The sequence below is a fragment of the Monodelphis domestica genome, chromosome 8, assembly GCF_027887165.1.
Source record: "Monodelphis domestica isolate mMonDom1 chromosome 8, mMonDom1.pri, whole genome shotgun sequence".
Taxonomy (NCBI): Eukaryota; Metazoa; Chordata; class Mammalia; order Didelphimorphia; family Didelphidae; genus Monodelphis; species Monodelphis domestica.
The window spans coordinates 246,695,368-246,716,523 of NC_077234.1; positions in this window are offsets into that span (position 1 = coordinate 246,695,368).

Genomic DNA, 21,156 nt, shown 5'->3' on the forward strand with positions numbered 1-21,156 from the left:
ATCATTGACTTCCTTTAGGTCACTCCCTCCTAAGTCTATTCTTCAGCCTCATTGTGCCCTCTAGTTTATCAGCCCCTCAATGCTATTATCCTGAATACAACTTTATTTTTCTGCCTCCTCATGCTCAGTTATGTAGTTAACCAGACTGACTCCATATTGCCTTCCATCCTTCAATCCCTTCCATTGCTTTAATTATCTTTCTCTATAGAAATGACTTCCAGTCTAAAATTCAGCCCTGTCTCTGTTCCTGGGTTTCAGTTCCGCATAACCAACTGCCTATTTGAGACTGCATGTTTTCATATACATCTCAAATTCAACTTTTCCTATATCCAAAACGTCTTGATTTTCACTCAAAGTCTGCCTTTCTTTTGAACTTCCTAATTTCTAGAATAGATGTTATATTATTAATATAATATTATGAAAATAATGTAATAGTACCAATACTCTTCCAATCTCCACAAGTTGGGCATTGTGCTCAACTCCTCATTCTTCCTCACTCTACATACCTGGTCAGTGACCAAATCTTAGCATGTCTCCTTCTTTGATATCTCTCGTGTCTATTCCCTTTTCACTACTCACATTGCCCACACCTTGATTCAAGACTGCATCATCTCACTTGGATTATTGCAAATGGCCTCCTAACTGATATTCTTGCCTGAAGTCTCTCCGCATTTCAATCCATTCTCCTCAGCAACTATAAAATTCCTATTCCTTAAGCATAGACCGAATTATGTCATGGCTCTACTCGGTAAACTCCATTGGTTCCCTTTTGCCTCTAAGATTAAATATAAACTCCTCTGGCTGGATCCTAAAGCTCTTCCCAACAGGGCCCCAACCTACCTTCCTAGTCTTGTTCTATTGATTCCCTTCTTTCTCCATATGGTCTAGTCAAGCTGGTCTTGCGGTTCATTCCATTTCCCATCTCAGCCACTAGACCTCCTCCCTCGAAATATGTTCCACACATCTGCCCTGTAGGATGAATGAATGAATCAAACAAGCATTTATTAAGCACTCTATGTGGAAATCATCGTTATTTTTTTCTATACAAATAGAAAAATAAAGCAATGTCTGCTCTCACAGAGCTCACACTTCAATGGGGAAAACAAAACATGCCAAGTTTTCGGTACAAGTTAGATGTGAAGGTACCCTGGCCTTTGGAGGCAGCAGTAAAGCAGATGACAATGCCTTTTCATTAATATCTTTCCACTGATGAAATGACATCACTTCATATTGAACCACCTAAGCTCGAAGTCAGGAAGACCTGAGGTAAAAGTTAGCCCCAGATACTTTTTTGCTGTGTGATCCTGGGTAAGTCACTTACTAATCTATTTTACCTTACTTTTCTCATCTGTAAAATGAGATGGAGAAAGGAATGGTAAACTACTCCTGTATCTTTGCCAAGAAAATACCAAATAGGGTCGGGAAGAGTCAGACACAACTGAACTAGAACTTATATACAAACACAGATAAAAATGTGTATGTATACATATAATTTTCCTGAAATTATAATTATGTTTTCAAATGCAGCACTGACAGACACTAAAACTAGTGAGAACTTTGTTCTCCAAAGCACCATAAAGAATGAAATATATTTTAACAAAAAGGAAAAGACATTTTTTATTTTAATTGTTCCTGAGTGAGACATCTGTGTACAATCACACTATTGACTCATCAGAGCTAAAATCACAGTTTATAAAAAAGCAAAGAGAAAGAATAGGAATTAAAGTTATGGTATCAAATTAAAATTATTTAACCCTGAATTAATTTTTAAACTAGTTAAAAATCCAAAATGGGAAACCTACTACAGAAATGAAATTGACACCAAATATAATTTCATTCAAAAGTTTAACCAATGTCAATTAATTTCCACATCAAGAAGACCAAAAGAAGCCAGAAGCATCTTAGTCAGCAAACATCTTATTTGCCAAATGGAGAGAGATAGCTGCCAAAGGCAGCATGCAGTTATTAAAATATAAACTCATCTATGAAATCTTATGAAGAAGAATGATGGACAATTATAAGCAGTACTATCTCATAAATCAGGGGGAAGCAGTGGAGGATAAAACCAGCTTAAAGAAATTTCATCAAGATATCCAACTAAGCAAAGTCATCCCAAGATCATTCAAAGAACAGAAGGACCACAAAAAGAAGAAGAAATGGCAAAGATTTGCAAAAACAATGTTTTCTTCATCAAAGATAGCGGAACCACCATATTTTGACCCTCACATTATAGTTTCTGAGGTGCATATACATATAGATGAGAAAAACTTGACACAGAAGAGAAAAAAAGTGGGGAAAGAAGCAAGTTGGGCCAGATATACAGAGAGGAGAACCAGAATGGAAGTGACTGTAAAGATGATTTTAGGGTTGACTTAAAATCTAGATTTAATTGGTCACCAAAATAAATACCCAAGTCAGTCTGAAGAAAATGAGATAAACAGAATTAAGTGACTTGACCAGGGACACAGAGCTAGGAAGTGTCTGAGACCAGAAGATGAGTCTTCCTGACTCCAGGTCCAACACTCTATCCACTGTGCCATCTAGTCCTCCCATATGAGAAAGTACTTAATAATAATAATTTGTATGCCATGTTTAGATAGGCATGAAGGAGGGAAGTGTGGTACCAGGAGAGCCTTATGTTCTAGGTGTGAATGAACTCTTTATATCTTCAGTTGCTTTTAACTGTGAGTCCAAGCCTTGCTTAACAATCTTTTTCCATTAATCACTGATCCCATCCTCTTCTTAGTCCTGGGTTCCTCTCCCTAAGCTCAATCAATGAGAAAGAACACCATCCACATCCAAAGAAAGAACTGTGGGAGCAGAAACCCAAAAGAAAAACAAACTTGATCACATTGTTCTATGGGGATATGATTGGGGATGTAGACTTTAAGCAATCACTCTCTTGTGAATATCAACATTATGGAAATAGGTCTTGATCAATGATACATGTAAAACCCAGTGGAATTGCTCATTGGCTATGAGAGTGGAGAGGGAAGAGGGGAGGGAAAGAGCTTGAATCATGTAACCATGGAAAAATATTCCAAATTAATTAATTAAAATATTTTTTAAAATAAAAAAACACAGAGAGAACACCAACTTTCCCCCTTCTCTAATAATCCTAAAATAAGAGCACAACCCTTCTAAGGCTATCTAAGGGATTTTTTTTTTCCTGTTAGTAATTTCAGAGAAACAGATGGTTGTTTAAAATATCAAACAGAAGAAAGAAACTACAAAGCCTAAGAAGTCTGAAAAGCTAGCCCTACTACTCCAGACACAGGTAAAGAGATCTTGATCTTTATTATCTCCCCCATATTTAATGATCGAATCCCTCTCTGGTACAGTCCTGGAGTTAGCCCCACCTAAAACTTCTAGTTTCGTTATCCTTTTCAGAAATAAGCACCTAATCTCCTCTTTGTTCATACTACTTTAATCTTTTCCATAGATCTGCATAGTAGAATATAGAATATTAATTAGACCACTGAAGCTATGAAATTCTAAGTTATTGGTTTCTATTCTAGTAATTCCCCAGCTTTATCTAGGAAGGTCATCATCTTATATACAATATGTCAATGAATCTAATAGCCAGGAAGGAAATCTTTGGTCAGGCTCTCTACAAGAGGGCAAGGTTAGTCAAGAAAGATTTCTTAGAGGATGTTAGTCTCAAGCTCCCTTCCACTTAAATTATTTATGAGTTGAGTTTTTCCTTACTTCAGAGGAAATACAAGAAAGAAATCTGTGCCATTCATGAAGACTGGGCAGACAGGAAGAGAGCTAGAGAATTAGAGAGCTAAGTAATTCCTTTTAAGGTCTACTGAGTAGGTCACTTTTCATAGCTCAAAGTCTTCCCATTACTACCGGGATAGAGGCTAAATGACTGCTATGTTATCCCAAAGTCCTTCAGTTATGATCACGTGTATCTTTGGAAATGAAGCTCAACCCAGCTCCATACATGCTACACTTCTATTTTATTTTTTTATTTATTCATTATTCTATTTTATTTAAAAAGTTAGATGTTTTCAGGAAATAATTCTGTTCAAAGGAAATATATTTGCCTTTTTTCTGCCCTGCTGGTTCTGTTTATGAGATTAAGAAGAAGGAGGGGAAAGGAAAAGAGTAAGCATGACTCTAGCAACTGCTGTGTCCTTAGAACTTTTTACAAATATCTCTTTTAAACTTCACAGCGAGCCTGGGAGGTAGATGCTGTAGATTCTCCTCATTTTTTACAGTTGATAAAACAGAGCCAAAGAGAAGTTAAGTGACTTTTCCAAGGTTATACATTTAGTGTCTGGGGCCAAATTGGAATTAATATATTTCTGATTCCAGGTCCAATGCTCAATCCACTCTCTCTGGTTCCAAATCCATTCATCTTTCCATTAATCTATGTTTCTACCTCTCTCATCTGATTTTTTAAATCCTTTTTGAGCTCCTCAATTAATTTGTTTTGGGCTTCAGAGCAATTCCTATTTTTCTTGGAGACTTTGGATGTGGCAGACTTTGTTATTTTCTTCCGAGTTTGTGTTTTGGTCTTCCTTGTCACCAAAATAACTTTCTATGTTGGGTTTCTTTTTCTGTTGTTTGCTTATTTTCCAACCTCTTTCTTTTCTTTTCATGTAAAAAAACGCTGTTAAAGCCTTGGCTCTGTAGCTACAGTGAAGGGAGCATTGTTCCAAGCTTCAGGTTCTTTATGCAGTTGCTGACAAAGCTGGCTCTGGGGATCTATCTGTTTTCAGTTCTTCCAAGGTGGCATAATAAAGGAAAGGTGTAATTAATATGCTTCTGTCCTGTATTTTGGTCTGTGAGTAACCACAAGTATTCTTTTTTCTGCCTTGGAACTCTGATCAAATTCCCCTGGTCCCCTGTGTCTGCAAGCACTAGGGTTTACTAGTGCTACCCTCATCCTGCCCCCAGGACTGCTCCCTGAATCTATGTATGGGCAATCCAACAGTCTTGCACTCATTCAATAAAGGGACCCCTGTGATCTCGTTCTGAGGAGCTGTCCTACCTGGTTTACCATCTCTAAATTCCAGAAGCCTTTGCTGATGATTCAACTGCCCCCCAAGCCCTGTTGCCTTGGTGGCAAAACTGTTTCTCATCTTAATGAATATACATCCAAAATAAGTAAAAATGTGATATAGCAAACAAAAACCATTATATTCTTCTTGGCAGCATTTAGAAACAAAGAACGTCCACAAGGAAGAAAGCAGCATCCTGTCATGTTGTACCCTGCTCAGACCACATATAGAATTGTACCAATCATTTGGCCAATGAACATTTATTGGTGCCAAATCCTAAAAAGGACATTGGGAGGCTACAGTATATCTAGAGGGGGATGACCTGTATGGTCAGGAAATAGTAGAACCTGACCTTTATGAATCAGTTGAAAGAATTAGGAATAGTTATCCTAGGGAAGGCAAGACTTAAAGGGATGTAGTAGTTATCTTCAAGCATTTTTGAAGCTGTCGCATAAAAGAAGAATCAGATTTATTCTGCTTGCTCCCAAAGTGGTGAGAGACATGCCTGCTGCAAGGATAAACTTCTTCTTAATTAGAATAGTGAAAAGCATTTTAGATTGCCTTGGATGATTTGGGGTTTCTCTTACTGGATGGATGTCTTCGAGGATAAAATGGATGACCAATTATTGGACATGATCTAGAAGGGATTCATTGTCAGGTCCAGTTGGAATAAGATGGCCTCTGAAATCCCCTCTAACTTTGAAATTCCCCATTTCAAATCTAAAACTAAATCATATCTTTCTCTATAGTTACATTTTCTAGATATTTTTGGCTCCACAAATCTTGCTCTGGGATCCAGTCCCAGTGAAATATGTTTTTTATATTGTGTTCATATAAAATATAATTAAGTTATATGGCATAAATTAATGGATTCTCTTCTTTAGGAGATAAATGATCCATAGCACACACCTTCTGAAAGATTTCCAAAGTAGGAAAGGTTTCAAGGATCCTGGTCTATCACAGTGTCAATCACATCTGTTGACCAACCTCACCCTACTCAGAAAGACTAATCACCAGATCAGATATATAGCATGACATGAGACTAGTAATTCATGAAGCATCATCATCTAAGGTATGGAGAGGTTGGGTTCTGGGTCCCTATAGCTGCTCTAATGAAATAAAATATCTCTTGAAAAGTATAAATAGAACTATAAAAAGCAGTGTGCCTAATGGATAGAGAGTTTGCCCAAGTCAGAAAAATCTGAGTTCAAGCATTGCCAACGACACAGACTAACAGTGCAACCTTCATCGAGTCACTTGATCTCTTAGGATACCAGGACATTCTCTAAATCACAATGCAGGCACCAAGCTACAATGGGGTGGAAAGGGGGGAAAGGCACTGATACAGTGCCTACTACATTCCAGGCACTGTGCTAAGCATCATTTGATCTTCACAACAACCTTAAGAGGTTCGTGCTATCTATTTTACATTTGAGGAAACTGAGGCACAAAGTGGTTAAGTGATTTTTCCAGGATCATAAGTTTCTGAGGATGAATTTGTACTCAGGTCTTCTTGATTCCAGGTCCAGTGTTCTCTCTACTGTAGCACCAATGACATCACAAATCCAAACCAAAATATACATCCATGCACACCCATGATATAAATATAAAAGAATCATAATGTATAGCCTACATTGTGATGTATAGTCTACACACCTCATGTAACCTGATACTACAGAGAATCTCTCCCTGACATCACTATGGAGAAGTCTTTTCTTTTAGAGCATCGAAATAAGTCTTAAGAACAAGAAGGCTCCATTGGTAACATAGTTGCTGTTAAAATGGGAACCCCATAATCACATCACCGGCCCCGTGCTCCTCTCCCCACTTCTCTTGAGTTTTAATGATGTAATGGCGGCAGTACCGGAAGCTGGAACAAAGAAGGGGAGGACAGTTTGACCCAGAAGTAGCCAAGATCCAGACCAACCTGACACACTCGATGTTTCCAGTTGAAGGTCCCTTTGGTTTAGCCTCTCTCATCCATTGCCAGCAAGCGACATTTCAAATGACTTGTTTCAAATTGCACGTATTGCAAATTCCCATCAATTAACTCAGATCGACAGTGGTTTGCACCCTGTTGTGGCAAGAGGGGGCAGTTGTCCCCAGCAGAGAAACAAGGGATTTACGTCTGTAGCTGCCATTTGCATTGATGGGAATTGTGAATTTGCTTTGTCTGTACTTCAGGAGGAAGAGAGACTGGCTGAATAATAAATGCAGATAAGATGACTTGACACCAAAGAAATTGCTTGTAATTCATATTAGGAGCCAAGGTTTATTGTCTTCAATGTCTTTAAGAATCAGATTTTGCTGAGAAGTCCTAATGCTTTAGCATATCAGCAGTATCAGGTAATGTCACTAAAAAAACCCTGCTGTTAAAATAAATGTTGTGTTCCGTTCAGCGTTTCAACTTATGTTTAATGCAGACTCCTAAGGACTGGTTCATCGGTGGGAACCTATTTATCGGCACCGACAATCTCTTGTTTGCCTATGATCACTTGGAAAGCACAGAGCCCATCTGTGTACAATAGGTCAGGGAAGAATGATAAGCCTGCGTTAAGCCACAGGGCTTTAATGAGCGGGAGCCTTGGGGATGAAACAGAGCGGAGTTTTGAGGCTAAGAGCTGCTTTGGATGAATCAACAACAATAGTCTGAATTTTTTAAAAAGAAAAAAGTTCACTGCAGGTTTCCTGTGCTTTTTCTTTAAGGAAAAAATAAACAGCAAAATGGTTTATATGACATGCAAAGAACTGGAGACTAACTCTACGGAGCTGTCTTTGTACAGAAAGATGTCACAAAAAATTGCTTGCTAGTTCGATCATATGAAGTCTAAGTGTCTTGCTGGACTCTCCTTTTCTATGCCAAGTCATGTATGACACACAAATATAGAGCGAAGAGGGTCCTTGTACAGTTCTACATTGTCTTTCCTCCATCACTTCTCTCCTGCCTTGTCACGTATCTTAGGAGAACAAGAACATTATGTCGTGGCACATTTGGTTATTTCACATTACAATATTCATTATAAATATGTTTAAGTGACCACTGTAAAAATAAATGTAGCTTAACTCAAACACGTTTTGTATAGGACAAGATAAAGAACTTCTATAAAGATCTCGCTTAAACATCACATTTTATTATTATTAATTTTTTTCAACAAACCAAAATCTGCTTCTTTCATTCTCCCATCCCCTACTGGAAAAAAAGCCCTTGTAACAAATATGTATAGTCAAACAAGACAGATTCCTATGATGGCATGAATGCATGTATACATGTGTCATACATGCATTCATTTATTTATTCCTGCATGTCTCAATCCTCAGCCTGAGTCCGTCATCCCAGGATGGAGCATAGAATGTTTCATCATAAATCCTCTGGTACTATGGTTGGTTATTGTATTGATCAGAGTTCATGTAATACTGTTTTAATTGTATAGTTTTCTCCTGGTTCTGTTCATTTTGCTCAGTATCGATTCCTACAAATTTTCCCATGTTTCTCTGAAGCCATTACCTTCATCACTTCTTATACACAATAGGTTTCTAGTTATTCAACTATTGTCCAACTGATGAATACTTCTTTAGTCAGTAAAACGTTTCAAATTAAATAAAAATATTCTTTGATTTCAGTAATGTCAATGCAAAAGTAGGTAAAAGCATGGTGAAATATGTTAGAAAGTCAAGTTTGGCAGCAAGGAAGGAGGCAAGACAAAAGCTGATAGACTCTACAGAAGCCTCATGTCCATGTATCGTCGTTCAACAAGCATTTAAGAGCCTGGTGGGGGGCAGACCTTGCACAGTACATCACAAGTTCTTTCTTCAAGAAATGAATTAAAAGATGGTGAACATGGTGGACACCAAACATCAAACAAATGAAATCAATCGGACTTCAACAGAAAGGAAATAATTTGTTACTAATGTGGGATTGGATCCATGACGTCACTAAAAAGAGAACTTCCAGGTGAAGAAATCCTCTTGACGAATATAGATCTCTGAAATTTAACCGTCTGAGAGAGTTGCCTAGATTGGAACACTGAGAGGCAAAGCTACTTGCTTAGGGTAGTAAATCCAATATGTGTCAGAGATGGGACTTTACCCAGGTTTCTTCGAGGACAGATCTCCATCGCTATGCCACATCTTCTAGTAATGTGGGAGGTATTCCCAAATCACTGTCACAATATTGCCTTGTTTCAGCAAAGATTAAAATGAATACAAAGCTGGACAAAACGTTCAATATAAGAAAATATACATGGCATGCAATTAAAAGTACCCCACTCTGACCTACATAAATAAATTATTAATGCTGAGAATGGGAAATAGAGCAAAAGATGACACCAGTTATAATAAATTCATAAAGAACTTTAACTGATGTAAATACATTTCCATAATGTTACCAAAAGAATTTAAAACTTTTCAGTCAGCAAATTCTTGACCTACTTGCCAAGTAGAGAGATGTGGCAGCCAAGGACAGCACCGAGTCACTTCATAAAACATTTATTAAGTACCCTGGGGACACAAATAAGGAAAAGAAAGTCTTTACTCTCAAAGAGTTTACAGTCTAACGGGGGAAGACAACACACCAAAGGAAGCTGGAATCATGTAGGAAGCAAAGGGCGCCCCAGACAGTACCTCCACGTTCTGTGGTATGAAAACCAAGCAGATCCTTTGATGCACATTGAGCGTTCCCAATTGCAAAGACACCAAAAATGTTATTTTATAAAATAGAAGGGTGCAGAAGATTATAAGGAATAAATTCATCATCGAACAACACTGAAGAGGTCAGGGAGCTTGCCCCAAAGCCATAGAGCTTAGAGGTAGGACTTCAACCTAGGACTGTCTGGCCCTGAAGCCAGATCTCTATTCCACTATATCACAAAGTTTCTTGTTTCTAATACATTTAGACTTTGTAAAGGATTCTATTTTCATTTCATAGAAGTCACATCTGATGCAAGTTCATTTTGAGGCAGAAATTTTCCCTAATGGTCCATGCACTTGCTTGTGCAAGTCTCTCTCATGCAAGCAAAACTGTGTTCATTTTGCAGCCCTTGGCTCATTAGGATCTCTGTTGGCCCCTGCCAAAGAAGATTCTTAAATGGAAATAATGCCGGTGCCTAACAAAATTGAAATGTTAACGTTTCTGTACAAAATTGTTGGTGTCTTCCTTACCCCCCGCTCCATCTTGACCCATTCGAAATCACTTCTTGGTAAAATAGAATAAGTAGAAAGCTCATGATGGAGTACTTGTAGAAAATTATTGGTAAAACCAGACAGGCACCTACTCCCGTAAAGGCTTTCAATAGATATTTGGTAGAGGAAATCAGGAGAGCGTATTAAGAAGTCCCCAAATGAAGCAACACATAGAGGTTTAGATAGATAATCTCTCTATATTAGGTACATATTTATAATGGGTGTTGTGTGCATGGTTGCACATGTGCCTATGCCGATAGAGTCCTCGTGTTCAACAAATAAGTAAAGAGAGCACCACGAAGGCACCGAGTACCAGGTTAGGTGCAGAGTTGAGGGGATGAAAGATGAAACATTGAAGCACAACCACTGACCTCGTGCAACTTATATTCTAGTCCTGCAAGGAATATAAATAACTATAATTAATGTTGCAAGAGCCAACAACTGTATCCACTTTTCCTCCTAGCTGCCTCAAATCTACAAGATGGAAGCTCTATTAAAATAAAATATGACATTCTTGAAATCCAACACGATCCTGTAAAACATGCATGTATGTGCTTCAGGAAATAACTGTGTGATAAGTAGAGGTCTCCCTTTTACCTAGCAGGGTTTAGGGGCCAACATCCCCATAATCTGGAAAATCCACATAAAATTTTTAGCCCCTCTTTCTTACTAGAGAAGAAATCAGAATTTTTTTTCTTTTTTTTATTGGGTGTTTACAGTCCCTCATTATAAAATTCAGGTTAAGTATTTGGTCATAGGCTATACGTAGGTGAACGTTAACGTTTCTAGCCTTTATGCATTGTCTGTTGGCTTTGGCATTTGTTTCACAAACATTAACTTTTTACTTAGCTTTAAAAAAGAAATTGTGTAGGTTTATGATATTAAATAAAATATATCGATATTATACTACACATATATTTTGTGCATTTCTGAATTTCTAAACTTCTGTGTCATTTGTTGGCCTTCACATGTTACTTCTGCAAAATTCCCCCAAAATTACCATTTCATTTCTTATGCTGACCCACAATAGAGTGAACCCATGATGGGGAACATCTCACTGTGTAAAGGAAAACTTGTATATTGAATTCAATCCAGTTCATCTTTGGATCTCTCCAAGCACTGACTGTTACAGTCTGGGTTTAATTCATGCAGTTCTGTTTTGAGTTTCTAAAACCCTCCTTTAGAGGAATACAGACTGGAGACAAACTGAGTATAAACCTGCAATCCACCTGTTGGTCCCACTTTGGGACGAGCATAGCCATTGAGAAGGCAACAATGAATCCATTCCCAACTCCACGTGATCTCTATTTTTACTTAACGACCAGGAAATGTAATCCAATTTAGGGCCCACATGAAGTCATTAACACGTATGAAAGGTGGCAAAATCTATTCCTCTGCTTCATTGAATGACTTGATCATTTCTTCTCTTTTAAAAACTGTCTTCTTAAAAGTATATTTGATTTTGCAAACTTGTTCCATCATTTTAGGTAATCATTATCTTTTTTTAAAAAATGCAACAATGGACTAAACGTGAACTTTGGAGCACCGTCCATTTGTAAGTGGTGGACCGGCTGCACAGGGATCAATCCCTGGACACGTTAAGCCTATGGACGGGCTCCTAATTATCCATCTGTTATTCTTCAATTTCACTAATAGGAAAAAATAGAATGAAGACTTTTTAAGAACCAAATCCTGAATGTTAATAAGCCTTGAAGTCTGTCTCCCTACATAAAACTATGCACAGTGCCTGCACCCAAATGTAATAAGGCAACGATTTCCAATTCCTCCCTTTGAACACACTACACTGGATTCTGGCATGAGCAGAACCGAAAAGAATCAGATCCCAATCAGCAAAACATAAACGTGTCCTATCTGTGTCTGTGCATTTGTGCAAGCAACCCTGGCTGATGAATGGAATCCAAACATTCCTGCAGTCTATTTTTTCAGGTAAAGATTCCTACACTTATACTCATACCTCCATCTATGCTGTAGCCATGTATGCAGGAGGGTCCAAGTCTTAGTTCAGCTGTAAACTTTAATAGCTTGAAGCTCAACTAAGACTTTTGAGCCACCCTGAATGTACTTCAATGACAAAATGAGGAATCTGCATGGAGCTCAGACTCCGTACGTATGTATAGCAAGATGAAATGTCCATCTTCAATAAAATGGGTCTCTCTCTATTGAATTTTACTCACTTGGTTCCATTTTATCTTTAAAGACTTGAATAAAATGAAATAAATAAAATTAAATAAAATAAAAGATAAAAGATAAAAATTAGATAAAATAAAAGAGTTGCATAAAATGTTTGTACTTATTGTGTTTACTCTAGCATAAAGAGTAAAACTTTTATTAACCATGAACGTTAATGCCTCTACTAAATAGCATAGTGAAGAAAGAGCAGAAGATGCCGAGATTCAAATTCTGAACCTCTAAACCTTGTGACTTCAGGCAAGCAAAGTCATTCCTCTGAGCCTCAATTTACTTAGCTGTAAAAAAATGAATTTGCTACAAGTCTGATCTACTTCAGAGCTTTTAAGGTTACTGATTTTAGAGTTGTAAAGGAATTCACAATTAACCTAGTCTCACTCCTCTCATTTTACTGATTAAGAAACCAAGAGCTTGAATGATTTGTTTAAGGTCACATAGGGGCTATGTCCAGGATTTGAATCCACATCCCCTGACCCAACATCCAGTCTTCTTTCCTCTCTACCATAATTTCTGTGAGGAAAGCATTTTATAGCATTAAAGTGTTATTCCAATAGGAGAAAGGATTCTTATCCTTGCTCCCGTGGCTCATCATGAAGTGGCAATAACTATAGTAGAACAAGAGCTCTACCAGAAACACTTTAAATCTGGGCTCTAGAATGGACTGTGAATTTGTCCAAGGATCACCCCATTTTAGTTCTAAAAGGCCAGAACTGTGGTCACCGGGTAAATAAAACAAAGCATTAGGAACAATAATCCACATTGCTATTTCATTTAAAGTCTTGGAAGCCCTAGTTAACAAAAACGTCTCTTCCAGGTTCTCCCAAATTCTTTAGGTTGTGTTGTGAGACTGACTTCAAGCCTGTCCTTTGAGGTTTGTCTTTTTTGACAATGAAAATGAAATCATCTCTTTGTTAATAAATACTCCCTTAGGGATACGATTGGGGTTGTAGACTCTGAATGAACATCCCAATGAAAATACCAGCAATATGGAAATAGGTTCTGATCAAGGACACATGTAATATCCAGGGCATCAGCTATGGGAGGGGAGGGGGAGTGGAGGAAGGAATAGGAAATGATTTTTGTAACCAAGGAATAATGTTTGAAATTGACCACATTTTAAAAAGAAGAGGAGAATTAAAAAAGAAAGAAAGAAAATAAATAAATACTCCCTTACTTCTTTTGAGGGCCAACATGGTATTTGGAGGGGGTGGTTAAGGGAAAGGAAGGATGGGAAAGGGAAGAGGTGGGGAAAGGAGAGAAGGGGAGAGAGAAAATTAGGATAAAACGTGGGTTATCATTCCTGTTTGGGTGACCCAGTGCTTATGGTTAATATTGTCCCATATACAATGAGCAACTCCTAAATCGACCTAAGTTTGAACCTCCTTTCTATATTTGAATCTTTTACCTGGACAGAAAGAACAGCTCACATGTATAAAGGATTTAAAGGTCTGCAAAATGATGTAGCTCTAGCTAGAGATAAAATTTTACCTTGATTTTACAATCCTGTGAAGTGGGTGTTATTATTTCCATTTGATAGATAAGGAAACTGAGGCTGTGAGAAGTTGTGACTTACCCAGAGACAGGCAGCAAGTAAGTATCTGAGCTAGGATTAAAACTCAGGATTCCAAGTCAAGCAATCTCTACTGTGTTCACAATAAACCACAGTATCTGGATATGTTCAACTCGAGACTCCTGAGAATAACAGTCATGGTGGTCATTTGAAATTTTTCAAACAGCTGGGAAAGAATTTCCCCAAAGAAATGATAGCGTGGGTGCTAATGGCATTGAAACTTGGAGACTGAGATGAATCATGAGGTCTACATTTCTTCCTAAAATATATATAAAAATCAAGCCTTCAGGACTGTCCCCAAAATACCAAGCCTCACATTCCCCAATCCTCGTGGTTATTTTTGATAATGACATACAACTAAAGATTCATAAAACAGACATTTGGTTATAGGTAATTTTACTATATTTAGTTCATTATATTTAAAGGGGTTATTAGCTCTCTAAAATGGTATAATCACAGAATTATAGAGTTGGAAAGAATCCTAATGATTTTATATGTCCATCCTCTCATTTTACAGATGAGAAATCTGAGATCCGAAGAAAAAAAATCTCTCTCTTATCCAAGGTCACACACAGTTAGTGTGAGACTTTAGATTAGAGATTCTGTTTCTCCTCCAAAGTCCCATGCTTTAGTAGATGTAGAAAATAATTGGCATGAACCATTCAGAGATTCACAAGTTTTGCAGAGGAAGAAATTCAAATTTAAAAAGCTTAAATTATTACCCAAGTCATTGCAGTTAATGTCAGAGTCAAGATTAGAACCGAGATCTCCTGATTTCTATACACCTAAGATCCAAGGGGGTATAATGGGGGAAATACTGGGAAAAGAGTTAGAAACCTTATGTTGTAGCTTAGCTTCTATTACTTGCCAGTTCTGTGGCCGTGGGCAAACTGCTGAACTTCTCTAAATGTTCCCCATTTTGTAAAAGAACCTCTTCTACTCACATCACAGAGTTTTCATGAAGATCAACTGAAATATAGTTTGTAAGTAATCAAGGTCATAAATTGTTATGGCACACATAGTTCTTCCTTTCTGTCCTGCAGTCTGATCCTGCAGTCTGGCTAGACAAAGAACAAGGTAAACAGTAATGCCTGCCAATGGATTCCCATCTCCAATAGGGAAACATATTCCAAGGTGCCCCTTTGGTGGGGAATCTTTTTTTTATAGAGTCAAACTTGTTTGTCCATTTTGAATCAACCAGGTGAATTCATAGCTTGCCACCTATTTAAGTTCATCCAGCAATATGTGTACGTGTCCTGACTTTGATCATGGTCCTCATGAAAATTAGGGTTGGGACTTCCACCTGCCTCCTGGTCATCAATAACTTTAAGAGCAGAATAAACATTTTTTTTACTTTTTTAAGAATATTTTTCCAATGGTTACATGATTCATGTTCTCTCCTTCTCCTCTTTGCTTCCCCCTCCCAGAGCTAACAAAAGCAATTCCACTGGTTTATACATATCTTATTACTCAAAACATATTTCTATATTATTCATATTTGTAATAATCTTTTTAAAACTACAACCCCCAATCATATACCCCTATAACCAAGTGATAAATCATGTTTTTCTTCTGCATTTCTCCTCCCATAGTTCTTTTTCTAGATGTGGATAGCATTCCTTCTCATAAGTTCCATGTGATTGTTCTTGATCATTGCAGTGCTTTTAGTAGCAGAGTCATTCCACAACATTTCACTTTCTGTATATAATGTTCTCCTGGTTCTACTCATTTCATTCTGCATCAATTCTTGGAGGTCTTTTCAGTTCATATAGAAATCAAGCAGCTCATCATTCCTTATAGCACAATAGTATTCCATCACCATCATATACCACAGTTCAGTCATTCCCCAATTGAGGGACATCCCTTTAGTTTCTAATTCTTTGCCACCACAAAAAGATCTTTACAAACATTGTTTCACTGATCCTCAAAACAACTCTGGGAATTGAAAGTTTTCGTGATTCTCATTTTACAGTTGAGGGAACTATCTCATACAGAAGTTAAGTGCCAGGATTACACAACTAACAAATATCTGAGCTGGATTTTAATTCAACTCTTCCTGATTCCAAGACTGTCACTTAGCTGCCTCAGCTATATGCTATAAACATTTTTGTACAAACAAGCCCTTTCCCATGTTTTGAATCTTTTAGGGATACAGACCTAGTAGTAGTATTACCAAAAATTTTTATTATCAAAATTAGGCATTCTTTTATAGTTCTTTGGGCATAATTTCAAATTGTCCTCCAGAATGACTGGTTCACAACTCCACCAGCAATGCATTAGTGTCCCAATTTTGCCACATTCCCTGAACATTTATCATTTTCTTTTACTGTCATATTGCCATAAAGTTATATTTTGGATTGAGACTGAATGTAATAAATTATTTGGTCACCAAGGATTTATTTCTTAAATCCTAAATGAAACACTCAAGTCAGAATGGAGTTTTTTGGTGATTTAATTACAATAGGAGGAAGAAATTAAGAAAAAGAGAGAGAGAGAGTGTTAATTTAAACTGCTCCGACTCAGGCTGATCCAGGTAGGAGTTCAAGGCTTTTGCCAAGGGCGGCCTTCCCCTGAGAGCCAAGGGAAAAGGGAGTAAGTTCTTTCACTCATGTGACTGATTGAAGGAAAGCTGTCTGCAGGAGCTCCTCCAAGCTCAAGTTCCAGGGTTGAACTCATTTCTAGCCCTCTCCACAGGAAGTGAGATGGAGAACTGCCTTTGGAGTTCTTGTCCGTGTAGTGTGAATGTGCACATTCCTGGGTGCTAGACCAAGCAAGATGGGGAAAATCTAAAAATCGCATTGCCCAATCTGATAGGTGTGAGATGATACCTCAGAGGTGTTTTCATTTTCATTTCTCTAATGAAGAAGGGTTTAGAACATTTTTTCAAATGAGTATTGATAGCTTTGATTACTTTATCTAAAAACTGCCTATTCATATCCTTTGATCATTTATCAATTGACAAATGACTTGGATTCTAACAAATTTGACTTAGTAGTTATTTATATATTTAAGAAATGAGACCTTTATTGGAGAGATTGGTTATAAATTTTTCCCCAGTTTGTTGTTCCCCTTCTAATCTTGGTTGCATGGGTTAGGGAGTAAATATCCTAAAGAGTACTGACCCCTGAGGAGATTATTGAAGGACTAAAGAAGAGCATAAGCCTTCAAGGATCCCAAGTCAGAGGGTTTATTACTCACTGAATTGAAAGTATATGTTTTCCCAGACCTTCAGTCCTGGGTGGCAGCCTGGGTGGCAGCCTTGGTGTACAGTGGGAAGGGTGCCATCACTGAAAGCACAGAGCTCTGAGCCTCTGCTCTTATATCGAATTTATGCTGCTAAGCAGAGTCACAGAGGCTGACCCAGAGGGGCCCTTTAGGTGGCTCTGACTGTAGGTGCTTCATTTTTGATCACAAGGACCCTGGAATTGGGAAAGTTTGCTAACTTTACATACTTGGAGTGCATAAAGTTTGCTAAAGCGATGAATATTAGGAAAACTGCATTTATTGTCCAAGCAAAGCTGACTCAACCAATGACCTGTTCAGTAACATAGGAGGGATAAGTCAGTGATCAACCATGAAGAAACCACCATCAGCAAGGGCCACTCTGGACAAAAAGATTAAAATAGAGCCCTTCTTCAGCCATTTCCAGAAAGACTAATCTTCTGAGGCTATTCCATGGCCCCCTGGTTCTGGATTCCAGGGAATAAACTGACAGGTCCTCAGGTAGGAAATGTGAATCACATGAGTGAGGTATGAATGAATCAACTACTTCTACAAACATTATAGACTTATATTTAAATTTTATTATTATAAATTATATCATATATGGTTTAATATTATATATTATTATCATAGATTTATATTTATTATTCTTATAAATATTTATTCTTATAATACTTATTTTATTTTACTTCAGTCCTTACCCAGAAAATGCAAGTGCTCTATGAATCCAAAGCTTCTCCAGGAACAATTGATGTGTACCTGCTTCACAGAAGACAAATGGTCCAAGAGAGCAAGACCCTAAGAGCTTAAGTGGAAAACACTGTGGGTAATTCAGGCTAACTAGACCCTTCTCCTAACTCCTCCCAATAGTTCTTGAATCATTTGACTGGATTTGCATTGTTCAGAGATTGTTCAGTACTCAAGGAAGGTCCTATTCTGTACCCAGCACTGCTGGAAGCATTGCCTGAAGCAATCAGGAAGAGGCAGGAGGCAGCATGTGCTGAGCAAGTTAAAGCATCAAGACCACCTTGTTTTTTATCTCCCCTCCAGACCCCAATGGAGAGTACCCAGGAATCTAAATCTGAGACTTTAGGAAAGCAATGTATTTGGAAAAGCACCACAGCCCAGTAGTCAATGGGTCAACATCAGAAATCAATGTGATTTATCCATGGAAATGACATTTAAAAAGAGTCATTATCATCTGTTTTGTCCCACAACCTTAGAATCATAGAACTTCTTTCCATCTGACCCACAATTAAAACTTTCTGAATGTTTTGTCCTCCTCACTAGAACATGAACAACTTGAAATCTTTGAGATAATTTTTTAATAATTAAAATTAAAATATAATAATACATAATATAATTAAATTATAATTATAATTTATTTATTATATTATTATATATAATATAATTCTATATAATTCTATAATATTAATATTAATATATGTATAAAATAATAATTATAATAAAATTATAAATTATTAAAAATTAAAATATAATTAAAATAATTCATTTTAATAAACATTTATTGAGTACTGACAAGGAGTACTATACTAAATCTTAGGGGAAAAATAGATAAATGTGAAACTATCCACCCTCAAAACACTGACATTCCACTGTGACATAGTATGTTCACAAGTAAACACAAAATATATGCAATTATTTGAAGGAGGAAACATTAGGAAGTGGGAGTCATAAGAAAGATCTCTTGCCAGAAGTGGCATTTGATCTGTGCTTTGAAGAAAATGAATTCAATAAAATAAGAGTAATTACTTTACATAGGGTGCCATTTGTAGAAAGGCACAAAAATGAAATATACAGTGTTTTATACTGGGAGCATCTAATGGGCCATTTTGAAGAGTTTAGAATATGGTTTATTCACTTTCTTAACTTGTTTGTACATTTGCTTACTTATTCATCTACTTATTTCTTTATTTTTACAAACATTTATTAACATTTATTATTTCTCCCTCTACTTCTTCCCTAATTGAACAATAAAAAATAAAGAAAAATCTTCGTATCTTCAGTTCAGCAAAATAAATCCCCACATTACAGTGTGCAATAATGTTCGTTTCATTCAACAATTTAAGTCCATCACCTCTCTGGCAGGATGTGGGTGGAAATTTTCAGAATAAAGAATGTATTAATAGGAATTAATATGAAATGACTAGAGAAAGAGATGGGAGACAGACTGTGAAGGGCTTTAACTGCAAGGATAAGAAGTTTGTATTTTACACTTGAGTCAATAAGAATCCATTGAATATTTTTTAGTAGAGGATTACATGGCCATTCCTGTATTTTAGAACTTTGAATTTGACAGCTTTGTGTGGGATAGATTGGATAACGGAGACAAAAAGAAACAATTAGCATGATAAATAATATTGTGGGTGAGAGATAGCTGGATTTTAACTAAGATAAAGGTTATGTGAGTGGAGGGAAACAGATAGAGACTGGTAGGTAGCACAGTGGACAGAGCACCCAGCCTGGAGTCTGAAGACCCTGAGTTCAAATTTGACCACAGGTACTTCCTAGCTGTATGACCATGGGTAAGTCTCCTAACCCCAATTGCCTATTCCTTACCACTCTTTGGTCTTGGGATTGATATTAAGACAGAAAGTAAGAGTTTAAGAAAAAAAGAAAAGAAAAGAAAAGAAAAGAAAGAGATGAATGTGAGAAACAAAATGGAAATAAGATGAATAAAAGTTGGAAGTCAGAAAAATCTATGGCCAATTTTTGCCTCTTACACATTTTAGGCCTGTGGACTTAACCTCTCAATGCCCTGAAGAAATTCTCCAATGCTAAGTTAAAGAAGAGTTGACAAAGTGCCATTAGTGGAAAGAATTTTCATTATACAAATTTCCTATACAACTAAAACAATAAATCCAAATAAAATAAATAGAATTGTGAAACCAGTGTTCATATCAAGGTGGGCTAAGGCCTAAGTAGATATTTCTGTGAGTTCTCTGCCAACTCTGTGTAATACTTGATTTTATCATGGATTTATCCACCTTGAGATGAATTGGCATTTTGGTGGTGCTAAAACATTACATTCATTTCCCCGTTGTATAGGGTTTCCAATTGCTGACAAGGTTTCCCTATTATTTTTGAAGAGATTTTTTTTTCAGCAAATGATCTGGACCCTGGAAGAGTATAACCTGTGTAATTGTGATCCCACACTTTTCCAAGATATTTCTATGACAATAACTTTCTCTTCTCAGACACCAGGACATAATTTCATGTAAACTATGGCATTCGCCTTTATGTTTTCCTTTGATTAATTGTCATATTTGTAATATTTTTGAGGAAAATGAGTGGGTTTGAAGAACAGGGGATACTGAAGGTTTTGTAGCAGGGAAAGGAGGAGTTGAAGGGAGAGAAGGAATATGGCTGCCAGTGAGGTAAAGGTAGAGAGATGCTCCCTGCTGAGAGGCTATATTTTGAAAAATGGGGTTCCCAAGAAATGGGCCACTTATGATAGCCTGAGGGGATGTCTTCTCTATAGACTGATGTTGCAGATACCCCAGAGCAGGCAAGCACGGACCCTCCTGAGGGACAAGCTTCACCAGACCAAGGTTGCCCAGCAGGGGTTCAATAAGGACCGTTTCTAGTTGAATATCTGTCCTGAGGTTCAGCTCCTTCTATGTCCCCTGAAATGTTAGTCCTCTTATCTGACTGCAATATTCAAATAAAAATAAATTTTAATAACAAGTTTGGATTATGGAGGTATCAGGGAAGAGGGAAGAGGGATGTCCCTAGATGAGGTTTGAGACTCTTCATCAGCTTTTGAGCTGAGGCCAGGCCTCACAGGCTGGTAGAGGGTTTCTGTTATTCCTGTCTGTGCTAATCTGTGCTGGTTTTCTTAAGTTCAAAGTCTTAGCAGTAGACAACAAGAGGAAGAAAGTTCTGATCCTAAGAGCTGGTTGAGCCTGTCTCTTCGGGCTGATACCCCTAAAGATTGGCCTTTCA